This window comes from Cygnus atratus, unplaced genomic scaffold, assembly GCF_013377495.2.
Source record: "Cygnus atratus isolate AKBS03 ecotype Queensland, Australia unplaced genomic scaffold, CAtr_DNAZoo_HiC_assembly HiC_scaffold_49, whole genome shotgun sequence".
In the NCBI taxonomy this organism is placed as follows: domain Eukaryota; kingdom Metazoa; phylum Chordata; class Aves; order Anseriformes; family Anatidae; genus Cygnus; species Cygnus atratus.
This window is the reverse complement of record NW_026110095.1, coordinates 92,501-105,235: the sequence shown is the minus strand read 5'-3', so window position 1 is coordinate 105,235 and position 12,735 is coordinate 92,501.

Sequence of the window (12,735 nt, the reverse complement as noted above, 5' to 3'; positions counted from 1 at the left end):
AAAGGAGAGTAGCACAAGGAAAAGAAAAGCAGCGCCGGGAAATGTAGAGCCAAGGAAAGAAAGCAGTTTGAGGCAAGGCAAAGCACAGCAGGGGTAGGAAAAGCAAAGCAGAGCAGAGAAGGTAAAACCAAGCGGTGCCAGGAATACCAAGCAAAGAAAGACAAGGGAAATCACGGCCTGAAAAAGCAAAAGAAAGCGTGGGCAGCAAAGGCAAAGCAGAGCAAGGCAAAGCAAAGCAAAGGAAAGTAGCACAAGGAAAAGCAAACAAATCAAAACAAAAAGTTCGAGGTAAGGCAAAGCACAGCAGGCGTAGGAAAAGCTAAGCAGAGCAGAGAAGGTAAAGCAAAACAGTGCCAGGATTACAAAAAGAAGCAAAAGAAAGCACGGCCAGGAAAGGTAAAGCCAAGGAAAGAAAGCAGTTTGAGGCAAGGCAAAGCACAGCAGGTGTAGGAAAAGCAAAGCAGAGCAGAGAAAGTAAAGCAACGCAGTGCCAGGAATACAAAGCAAAGCTAAACAAAGGAAAGCACGGCCTGAAAAAGCAAAAGAAAGCATGGCCAGGAAAGGCAAAGCAGAGCAAGGCAAAGCAAAGCAAAGGAAAGTAGCACAAGGAAAAGCAAAGCAGAGCCAGGAAAGGTAAAGCCAAGGAATGAAAGCAGTTTGAGGCAAGGCAAAGCACAGCAGGGGTAGGAGAAGCAAAGCAGGGCACAGAAGGAAAAGGAAAGCAATGCCAGGAATACCAAGCAAAGAAAGACAAGGGAAAACATGGCCTGAAAAAGCAAAAGAAAGCGTGGCCAGCAAAGGCAAAGCAGAGCAAGGCAAAGCAAAGCAAAGGAAAGTAGCACAAGGAAAAGCAAAGCAGGGCCAGGAAAGACAAAGCAAACAAACAAAAGCAGAGTTCGAGGTAAGGCAAAGCAAAGCAGGGGTTGGAAAAGCAAAGCAGAGCAGAGAAAGTAAAACCAAGCGGTGCCAGGAATACGAAGCAAACAAGCAAAGGAAAGCACGGCCTGAAAAAGCAAAAGAAAGCGTGGCCAGGAAAGGCAAAGCGGAGCAAGGCAAAGCAAAGCAAAGGAAAGTAGCACAAGGAAAAGCAAAGCAGGGCCAGGAAAGACAAAGCAAACAAACCAAAGCAAAGCAATCTGAGGCAAAGCAAAGCAAAGCAGAGGCAAGAACAGCGGAGGAAAGGAGAGAAGGAAAAGCAAAGCTGTGCCAGGAAGAGCAGAGCAAAGCAAAGCAGAGCAAGGAAAAACAAAGAGAATCGAAGCAAATGTAAGGAGCTGGCGGCCAGCCCTCCTGCCGCTTCCCAGTGTCTGCGGGGGAAAGACCGCAGGGCCCTCATGCCGGGTAGAGCTGGCGGCCACACTCGCACGGTGGCTGTACCCTGCTCGCCCGCTCCCCGGCCTCCTTGACGCCTCATAGTCCACCGTGACAGTGGGCGAGAACCATGTCTTGCTTTACCTGTTTTTTTTTTACGTATTTATTTATTTATTTATTTATTTAATCGTTGCCTTCCTTCCACTGTACTTGTGGGAATCGTGTAGTTACCTATCGTCGTTCAAAACCTCACCCAACACCATCCCCAGACGAGTAGCACTGGGGACCACCTGGCGGATCGCCGCACGGCTGGGGCCCCAGAATTGACCTTGTCGGGCGGCCAGGCCTGCTGCCCCACCCTCCGGTTCCGAGGGGACAGTCTTCGGGCCGCGGGGAGGCCAAGCTGTGTGTCTGAGGGTTTATGCGTTCATAAATATACCAGTCGACTCGTCGGCAAAATCGGCGCGACGGTCTGCAAGGCAAGCCTAGCACAGCACAGGAGAGCACAGCGATGAAGAGGAAAGCCGAGCAAGACAGAGCAAAGCCCTGCTACGGAAAAGAATGCGGCAGAAGGAAAAGAAATGACAAGCAGGGCCAGGAAAAGCAAAGCGCGGCCGGAAAAACCAAAGCAAAAAGGTCCAAAAATAAAACAAAGCAATGCAATGAATACATACCTCAATTAAAAAAAAAAAAAAAAGGGTCAAAAAAAAAAAAAAACACAAGCAAAGCAGGGTCAGGAAAAGCAAAGTAAAGCGTGTCCAGGAAAGGCAAAGCAGTGCAAGGCAGAGCAAAGGAAAGGAGAGTAGCACAAGGAAAAGAAAAGCAGCGCCGGGAAATGTAGAGCCAAGGAAAGAAAGCAGTTTGAGGCAAGGCAAAGCACAGCAGGGGTAGGAAAAGCAAAGCAGAGCAGAGAAGGTAAAGCAAAGCCGTGGCAGGAATACAAAGCAAAGCAAAACAAAGGAAAGCACGGCCTGAAAAAGCATGGCCAGGAAAGGCGAAGCAGAGCAAGGCAAAGCAAAGCAGTGCAAACTGGTACAAGGAAAGTCACAGCAGTGCCAGGAAACGTATAGCAAAGTAAAGAAAGCAGTTTGAGGCAAGGCGAAGCACAGCAGGGGTAGGAGAATACAAAGCAGAGCAGATAAAGTAAAACCAAGCGGTGCCAGGAATACCAAGCAAAGAAAGACAAAGGAAAGCATGGCCTGAAAAAGCAAAGGAAAGCATGGCCAGAAAAAGCAAAAGAAAAAGCGTGGGCAGCAAAGGCAAAGCAGAGCAAGGCAAAGCAAAGCAAATGAAAGTAGCACAAGGAAAAGCAAACAAATCAAAACAAAAAGTTCGAGGTAAGGCAAAGCACAGGAGGGGTAGGAAAAGCTAAGCAGAGCAGAGAAGGTAAAGCAAAACAGGGCCAGGAATACAAAAAGAAGCAAAAGAAAGCATGGCCAGGAACGGTAAAGCCAAGGAAAGAAAGCAGTTTGAGGCAAGGCAAAGCACAGCAGGGGCAGGAGAAGCAAAGCAGAGCAGAGAAAGTAAAACCAAGCGGTGCCAGGAATACCAAGCAAAGAAAGACAAAGGAAAGCACGGCCTGAAAAAGCAAAGGAAAGCATGGCCTGAAAAAGCAAAAGAAAGCGTGGGCAGCAAAGGCAAAGCAGAGCATTGCAAAGCAAAGCCCTGCAAGGAAAAAGAAAGCCTTATCAGGCAAAGAAAAGTCAAGCAGGGCCAGGAAAAGCAAAACAAATCAGGGTCAGTAAAAACAAAGCAAAACAGGGCCAGGAAAAACAAAGCAGTGCCACCAATGCAAAGCGAAGCAAAGCACAGCAGGGCCAGGAAAAGCAAAGCAAAGAAAAGCAGCGCTGTGAAAACAAAACGTGTAGTTACTTAGTGTCGTTCGAGATCGCACCCCCCACCCGCCCCAGACGAACAGGGAGGGGCCCGTTGCCGGGTTACGGGGAGGCGGGGGCGTTCAAGAAGGCGAGGGTGTGGCAGCAGCCCCCCGGTTGCCTCGGGCCGCCGGTCGCTCTGACATCAGAGGCTCCTGCTCGGCCACGAGTGGCTCGCCACCTGTGCGACTCAGTTTGGCTGGCTGCCTGGCCGGTTTGCTTTAGCTGCTTATCATTATATAAATGATCTCTCTCCCTCTCTCCCTCTCTCCCTCCCTCTCTCTCTCTCTCTCTCTCTCTCTCTCTCTCTCTCTCTCTCTCTCTCTCTCTCTCTCTCTCATATGTACTACTTAAAAGTTACTAAAAAAGAAAGTACTAAATAATAGTAAATGTATATATAATTAAAACATAATAAAAATAGTAGTAGTAATAATAATAAAAATCGTTGTCTGTTTCCCACTTTCCTTTTAGGAATCAAGTAGTTACTTAGCGTTGTTCGCAACACCCACCCTCCCCAGACAAATAGCAACGGGGCCCACCTAGCGGCTCGCCGGACAGCAGGGGCCACAGAATAGACCTGGCCCAGGTGGCCAGATGCCTGTCCCCGTCCGCCAGTTCTGAGGGGACAGTCGCCGAGGTGCGGCGAGGTCAAGGTGTGCGTCTGAGGGTTTATGCGTTCATAAATACACCAATCGACTCATCGGCAAAATCGGCGGGACAGTCTGCAAAAGAAGCCTAGCGCAGCAAAGCAGAGCAGAGCAGAGCAATGCAGAGGAAAGCAGAACAAGACAAGGCAAAGCCCTGCTAGGGAGAAGAAAGCGGCATAAGGAAAAGCAAAGCACGGCCAGAAAAACCAAAGGAAAAAGGTTAAAATAAATAAATAAATAAAATAAAATAAAATAAAAAAACCAAAGCAAAGCATGGCCAAGAAAGGCAAAGCAGAGCAAGGCAAAGCAAAGCAGAGCAAAGCAGCACAAGGAAATGCATAGCAGAGCCAGGAACACTAAGCAAAGCAAAACAAAGTAAAGCATGGCCAGAGGGGGGGGAAAAAAAAATAGGGCCAGGGAATACAAAGCACAGCAATGCAAAACAAAGCAAAGCAGCACAAGACAAAGCAAAGCACTGTCTGGAATTCAAGGCAAAGTGAAGCAAAGTAAAACAAAGCAGGGCCAGAAAAGGAAAGAAAAGCAGGGGTAAGAAAAGCAATGCAAAGCATGGCCAGGAAAGGCAAATCACAGTAAGGCAAAGCAAAGCAGAGCAAAGTAGCACAAGAAAAACAAAGCAGGGCCAAGAAAGGTAGAGCAAAGGAAAGAAAGAAATTGAGGCAAGGCCAAGCACAGCACGGGTAGGAAAACAAAGCAACGTAGAGAAGGGAAAGCAAAGCAGTGCCAGGAATACAAAGCAAAGCTAAACAAAGGAAAGCATGGCCTGAAAAAGCAAAAGAAAGCATGGCCAGGAAAGGCAAAGCAGAGCAAGGCAAAGCAAAGGAAAGGAGAGTAACACAAGGAAAAGCAAAGCAGAGCCAGGAAAGGTAAAGCCAAGGAATGAAAGCAGTTTGAGGCAAGGCAAAGCACAGCAGGGGTAGGAGAAGCAAAGCAGAGCAGAGAAGGTAAAGCAAAGCCGTGGCAGGAATACAAAGCAAAGCAAAACAAAGGAAAGCATGGCCTGAAAAAGCAAAAGAAAAAGCGTGGCCAGCAAAGGCAAAGCAGAGCAAGGCAAAGCAAAGCAAAGGAAAGTAGCACAAGGAAAAGCAAAGCAGAGCCAGGAAAGGAAAAGCCAAGGAAAGAAAACAGTTTGAGGCAAGGCAAAGCACAGCAGGGGTAGGAGAAGCAAAGCAGAGCAGAGAAAGTAAAACCAAGTGGTGCCAGGAATACCAAGCAAAGAAAGACAAGGGAAAGCATGGCCTGAAAAATCAAAGGAAAGCATGGCCAGAAAAAAGCAAAAGAAAGCGTGGCCAGCAAAGGCAAAGCAGAGCAAGGCAAGGCAAAGCAAAGCAAAGGAAAGTAGCACAAGGAAAAGCAAAGCAGGGCCAGGAAAGACAAAGCAAACAAACCAAAGCAAAGCAATCTGAGGCAAAGCAAAGCAAAGCAGAGGCAAGAACAGCGGAGGAAAGGAGAGAAGGAAAAGCAAAGCTGTGCCAGGAAGAGCAGAGCAAAGCAAAGCAGAGCAAGGAAAAACAAAGAGAATCGAAGCAAATGTAAGGAGCTGGCGGCCAGCCCTCCTGCCGCTTCCCAGTGTCTGCGGGGGAAAGACCGCAGGGCCCTCATGCCGGGTAGAGCTGGCGGCCACACTCGCACGGTGGCTGTACCCTGCTCGCCCGCTCCCCGGCCTCCTTGACGCCTCATAGTCCACCGTGACAGCGGGCGAGAACCATGTCTTGCTTTACCTGTTTTTTTTACGTATTTATTTATTTATTTATTTAATCGTTGCCTTCCTTCCACTGTACTTGTGGGAATCGTGTAGTTACCTATCGTCGTTCAAAACCTCACCCAACACCATCCCCAGACGAGTAGCACTGGGGACCACCTGGCGGATCGCCGCACGGCTGGGGCCCCAGAATTGACCATTGTCGGGCGGCCAGGCCTGCTGCCCCCACCCTCCGGTTCCGAGGGGACAGTCTTCGGGCCGCGGGGAGGCCAAGCTGTGTGTCTGAGGGTTTATGCGTTCATAAATATACCAGTCGACTCGTCGGCAAAATCGGCGGGACGGTCTGCAAGGCAAGCCTAGCACAGCACAGGAGAGCAGAGCGATGAGGAGGAAAGCCGAGCAAGACAGAGCAAAGCCCTGCTACGGAAAAGAATGCGGCAGAAGGAAAAGAAATGACAAGCAGGGCCAGGAAAAGCAAAGCGCGGCCGGAAAAACCGAAGCAAAAAGGTCCAAAAATAAAACAAAGCAATGCAATGAATATATGCCTCAATTAAAAAAAAAAAAAAGGACAAAAAAAAAAGCAGGCAAAGCAGGGTCAGGAAAAGCAAAGTAAAGCGTGTCCAGGAACGGCAAAGCAGTGCAAGGCAGAGCAAAGGAAAGGAGAGTAGCACAAGGAAAAGAAAAGCAGTGCCGGGAAATGTAGAGCAAAGGCAAGAAAGCAGTTTGAGGCAAGGCAAAGCACAGCAGGGGTAGGAAAAGCAAAGCAGAGCAGAGAAGGTAAAACCAAGCGGTGCCAGGAATACCAAGCAAAGAAAGAAAAGGGAAAGCACGGCCTGAAAAAGCAAAAGAAAGCGTGGCCAGGATAGGCAAAGCAGAGCAAGGCAAAGCAAAGCAAAGCAAAGTAGCAGAAGGAAAAGCAAGGCAGAGCCAGGAAAGGTAAAGCCAAGGAATGAAAGCAGTTTGAGGCAAGGCAAAGCACAGCAGGGGTAGGAGAAGCAAAGCAGGGCACAGAAGGAAAAGGAAAGCAATGCCAGGAATACCAAGCAAAGAAAGACAAGGGAAAACATGGCCAGAAAAAGCAAAAGAAAGCGTGGCCAGGATAGGCAAAGCAGAGCAAGGCAAAGCAAAGCAAAGGAAAGTAGCACAAGGAAAAGCAGACAAATCAAAACAAAAAGTTCGAGGTAAGGCAAAGCACAGGAGGGGTAGGAAAAGCTAAGCAGAGCAGAGAAGGTAAAGCAAAACAGTGCCAGGAATACAAAAAGAAGCAAAAGAAAGCATGGCCAGGAAAGGTAAAGCCAAGGAAAGAAAGCACTTTGAGGCAAGGCAAAGCACAGCAGGGGTAGGAGAATACAAAGCAGAGCAGAGAAAGTAAAACCAAGCGGTGCCAGGAATACCAAGCAAAGAAAGACAAGGGAAAACATGGCCTGAAAAAGCAAAAGAAAGCGTGGCCAGCAAAGGCAAAGCAGAGCAAGACAAAGCAAAGCAAAGGAAAGTAGCACAAGGAAAAGCAAAGCAGGGCCAGGAGAGACAAAGCAAACAAACAAAAGCAGAGTTCGAGGTAAGGCAAAGCAAAGCAGGGGTTGGAAAAGCAAAGCAGAGCAGAGAAAGTAAAACCAAGCTGTGCCAGGAATACGAAGCAAACAAGCAAAGGAAAGCATGGCGTGAAAAAGCAAAAGAAAGCGTGGCCAGCAAAGGCAAAGCAGAGCAAGGCAAGGCAAAGCAAAGCAAAGGAAAGTAGCACAAGGAAAAGCAAAGCAGGGCCAGGAAAGACAAAGCAAACAAACCAAAGCAAAGCAATCTGAGGCAAAGCAAAGCAAAGCAGAGGCAAGAACAGCGGAGGAAAGGAGAGAAGGAAAAGCAAAGCTGTGCCAGGAAGAGCAGAGCAAAGCAAAGCAGAGCAAGGAAAAACAAAGAGAATCGAAGCAAATGTAAGGAGCTGGCGGCCAGCCCTCCTGCCGCTTCCCAGTGTCTGCGGGGGAAAGACCGCAGGGCCCTCATGCCGGGTAGAGCTGGCGGCCACACTCGCACGGTGGCTGTACCCTGCTCGCCCGCTCCCCGGCCTCCTTGACGCCTCATAGTCCACCGTGACAGCGGGCAAGAACCATGTCTTGCTTTACCTGTTTTTTTTTACGTATTTATTTATTTATTTATTTAATCGTTGCCTTCCTTCCACTGTACTTGTGGGAATCGTGTAGTTACCTATCGTCGTTCAAAACCTCACCCAACACCATCCCCAGACGAGTAGCACTGGGGACCACCTGGCGGATCGCCGCACGGCTGGGGCCCCAGAATTGACCATGTCGGGCGGCCAGGCCTGCTGCCCCCACCCTCCGGTTCCGAGGGGACAGTCTTCGGGCCGCGGGGAGGCCAAGCTGTGTGTCTGAGGGTTTATGCGTTCATAAATATACCAGTCGACTCGTCGGCAAAATCGGCGGGACGGTCTGCAAGGCAAGCCTAGCGCAGCACAGGAGAGCAGAGCGATGAGGAGGAAAGCCGAGCAAGACAGAGCAAAGCCCTGCTACGGAAAAGAATGCGGCAGAAGGAAAAGAAATGACAAGCAGGGCCAGGAAAAGCAAAGCGCGGCCGGAAAAACCAAAGCAAAAAGGTCCAAAAATAAAACAAAGCAATGCAATGAATATATGCCTCAATTAAAAAAAAAAAAAAACAAAAACAAAAAAAAAAGGGAAAAAAAAAAAGCAGGCAAAGCAGGGTCAGGAAAAGCAAAGTAAAGCGTGTCCAGGAACGGCAAAGCAGTGCAAGGCAGAGCAAAGGAAAGGAGAGTAGCACAAGCAAAAGAAAAGCAGTGCCGGGAAATGTAGAGCAAAGGCAAGAAAGCAGTTTGAGGCAAGGCAAAGCACAGCAGGGGTAGGAAAAGCAAAGCAGAGCAGAGAAGGTAAAACCAAGCGGTGCCAGGAATACCAAGCAAAGAAAGAAAAGGGAAAGCACGGCCTGAAAAAGCAAAAGAAAGCGTGGCCAGGATAGGCAAAGCAGAGCAAGGCAAAGCAAAGCAAAGCAAAGTAGCAGAAGGAAAAGCAAGGCCAGGAAAGGTAAAGCCAAGGAATGAAAGCAGTTTGAGGCAAGGCAAAGCACAGCAGGGGTAGGAAAAGCAAAGCAGAGCAGAGAAGGTAAAACCAAGCGGTGCCAGGAATACCAAGCAAAGAAAGACAAGGGAAAACATGGCCAGAAAAAGCAAAAGAAAGCGTGGGCAGCAAAGGCAAAGCAGAGCAAGGCAAAGCAAAGCAAAGGAAAGTAGCACAAGGAAAAGCAGACAAATCAAAACAAAAAGTTCGAGGTAAGGCAAAGCACAGGAGGGGTAGGAAAAGCTAAGCAGAGCAGAGAAGGTAAAGCAAAACAGTGCCAGGAATACAAAAAGAAGCAAAAGAAAGCATGGCCAGGAAAGGTAAAGCCAAGGAAAGAAAGCACTTTGAGGCAAGGCAAAGCACAGCAGGGGTAGGAGAATACAAAGCAGAGCAGAGAAAGTAAAACCAAGCGGTGCCAGGAATACCAAGCAAAGAAAGACAAGGGAAAACATGGCCTGAAAAAGCAAAAGAAAGCGTGGCCAGCAAAGGCAAAGCAGAGCAAGACAAAGCAAAGCAAAGGAAAGTAGCACAAGGAAAAGCAAAGCAGGGCCAGGAAGAGACAAAGCAAACAAACAAAAGCAGAGTTCGAGGTAAGGCAAAGCAAAGCAGGGGTTGGAAAAGCAAAGCAGAGCAGAGAAAGTAAAACCAAGCTGTGCCAGGAATACGAAGCAAACAAGCAAAGGAAAGCATGGCGTGAAAAAGCAAAAGAAAGCGTGGCCAGCAAAGGCAAAGCAGAGCAAGGCAAAAGCAAAGCAAAGGAAAGTAGCACAAGGAAAAGCAAAGCAGGGCCAGGAAAGACAAAGCAAACAAACCAAAGCAAAGCAATCTGAGGCAAAGCAAAGCAAAGCAGAGGCAAGAACAGCGGAGGAAAGGAGAGAAGGAAAAGCAAAACTGTGCCAGGAAGAGCAGAGCAAAGCAAAACAGAGCAAGGAAAAACAAAGAGAATCGAAGCAAATGTAAGGAGCTGGCGGCCAGCCCTCCTGCCGGTTCCCAGTGTCTGCGGGGGAAAGACCGCAGGGCCCTCGTGTCCGGGTAGAGCTGGCGGCCACACTCGGACGGTGGCTGTACCCTGCTCGCCCGCTCCCCGGCCTCCTTGACGCCTCATAGTCCACCGTGACAGCGGGCAAGAACCATGTCTTGCTTTACCTGTTTTTTTTACGTATTTATTTATTTATTTATTTAATCGTTGCCTTCCTTCCACTGTACTTGTGGGAATCGTGTAGTTACCTATCGTCGTTCAAAACCTCACCCAACACCATCCCCAGACGAGTAGCACTGGGGACCACCTGGCGGATCGCCGCACGGCTGGGGCCCCAGAATTGACCATGTCGGGCGGCCAGGCCTGCTGCCCCCACCCTCCGGTTCCGAGGGGACAGTCTTCGGGCCGCGGGGAGGCCAAGCTGTGTGTCTGAGGGTTTATGCGTTCATAAATATACCAGTCGACTCGTCGGCAAAATCGGCGGGACGGTCTGCAAGGCAAGCCTAGCGCAGCACAGGAGAGCAGAGCGATGAGGAGGAAAGCCGAGCAAGACAGAGCAAAGCCCTGCTACGGAAAAGAATGCGGCAGAAGGAAAAGAAATGACAAGCAGGGCCAGGAAAAGCAAAGCGCGGCCGGAAAAACCGAAGCAAAAAGGTCCAAAAATAAAACAAAGCAATGCAATGAATATATACCTCAATTAAAAAAAAAAAAAAAAAAAAAAGGGAAAGAAAAAAAACCACAAGCAAAGCAGGGTCAGGAAAAGCAAAGTAAAGCGTGTCCAGGAAAGGCAAAGCAGTGCAAGGCAGAGCAAAGGAAAGGAGAGTAGCACAAGGAAAAGAAAAGCAGTGCCGGGAAATGTAGAGCAAAGGCAAGAAAGCAGTTTGAGGCAAGGCAAAGCACAGCAGGGGCAGGAAAAGCAAAGCAGAGCAGTGGCAGGAGAAGCATATCAAAGCAAAACAGTGCTGTGAATACAAAACGTGTAGTTACTTAGCGTGGTGCAAAGTCGCTCCCCCCGATCCCAAGCCGCCCCAGGCGACTAGGGGCCGGTTGCCGGGCAACGGGGAGGCGGGCTTTCGAGAAGGCGAGGTCGCGGCCGCGGCCCCTGGTCGGCTCGGGCCGCCGGTCGCTCTGACGTCAGAGGCTCACGCTCGGCCGAGAACGGCGTCCGGGTCTACCCGGAAGCCGAAGGACGCATGCGCGCGCATGTGCAAAGGCATCCATCCGTCTGTCGGTTTAGCGATTCCCGAGTGGGTCCGTCCACACGAAAAGCGTCGAAAAGTGCCGGAAAGGTCCGAAAAGGCCCGAAAAGGGCCGAAAAGGGCCGGAACGGCCTGTACGAAAAGCGAAGGAAGGCAGACCGAGCGACGGTGTTCGGTCCCGGTCGGCAGGTCTCCCGGTGTCCTCCTGCGGCCGCCAGGTCTATGCGGTCGCCATGTTTGCATAGCCCGTGGCGACCTGTAGGGGTCGCTGCAGGGCCGGCCGTGAGAACGGCGTCGGGGTCTGCCCGGCACCGGCGGCCGCGCGCGCGCCTGTCCAAAGGCATCCGTCTGTCGGTCGGTCAAGCGGTTCCCGAGTGGGTCCGTCCACGCGAAAAGCATCGAAAAGTGCCGGAAAGGTCCGAAAAGGCCCGAAAAGGGCCGAAAAGGGCCGAAAAGGGCCGGAACGGCCTGTACGAAAAGCGAAGGAAGGCAGACCGACGGCGTTCGGTCCCGGTCGGCAGGTCTCCCCGTGTCCTCCTGCGGTTGCGAGGTGTACCGTGTCCCCCTGTGGCCGCCTAGTCTCCCCGTGTCCTCCTGCGACCGCCAGGTCTCCCCGTGTTCTCCTGCGGTTGCCAGGTCTACCGGGTCCCCCCCTCCCCCCCGCGGCCGCCTAACGTACCTGTGTCCTCCTGCGGCCGCCAGGTCTACCCGGCCGCGGCCGCCATGTTTGCGTAGCCCGTGGCGACCTGTAGGGGTCGCTGCAGGGCCGGCCGTGAGAACGGCGTCGGGGTCTGCCCGGCACCGGCGGACGCGCGCGCGCGCGCGCCTTTCCGAAGGCATCCGTCTGTCGGTCGGTCACGCGGTTCCCGAGTGGGTCCGTCCACGCGAAAAGCGTCGAGAAGTGCCGGAAAGGTCCGAAAAGGCCCGAAAAGGGCCGAAAAGGGCCGGAACGGCCTGTACGAAAAGCGAAGGAAGGCAGACCGACGGCGTTCGGTCCCGGCCGGCAGGTGTCCCGGTGTCCTCCTGCGGTCGCGAGGTGTAGCGTGTCCCCCTGTGGCCGCCTGGTCTACCCGTGTCCTACCGAGGGCGCCAGGCCTGCCCGTCTGGAGGAGGTCGCCGACGGTCGGGCTGTGGGAACGGCGGCCAGGTCTACCCTGGCTCCGACGGGACTTGGCGGCGTGTCGTGGGGCTAGCAGTAGATGAGTAGGTCGCGCCACGGCTCGGAAGGTGTCGTAGGCGTCGCTGTTTCTCTCTGCCTCCAGTTACGTCGAGGTAAAAGTCGTTTGCTCTCGGATGCCTCGCTGCGGTACTCTTGAAAAGGTCTTGGAGCGTTTCGGGGGCGGTGACTTTTCTGTCCGTCTACAGGAGAGAGTGAGGACTCTGCTCCGGAAGCGGTGCTGAGCGAGCATTTGCAGCTTTGTGGAGCCGGCGCACGAGAAGGGGGCGCGCGGCGTCGGTGGCGGCGTGGGCTCGGGCATCGGTTCTCTCGACTGGTCACCCTTAGCTGCTTGCCGACCCCCCCACCCCCCTCCACCGTCCCCCGCCCCGCCGGCGGCGAGCGAGAAGCGGTCTCGCGCGTGCGAGTCGCTGGGAAAAGAAGGAGCTGTGGAGAGAGCGGCAAGAAGCCGGCGAGCGCTCCGCCGGCGCCCGAACGCTGCCGTCCGGGGGCGTCCCCGGCGGCTTCCAGCGGTCCCGGAGGCTCGGAAGGCGAAGGGGGGACCGGAGCGCGCGGATTGGCACGGCCGAGGCGGCGGCGCCTCCACCTCCCGACGATGCACCTCACCTCACCCGCACGCAGCGCCCGCTGAGGCGTTCCCCGGGCACGTCGGAGAGGCTCCCCGGCGGGTCGGCTCTTGTCAGGGCCGATGTTCAGGTCGGCGCGAGCACCTCTCGCGGACGTTGCTCCCGCACACCCGCCCGCACGC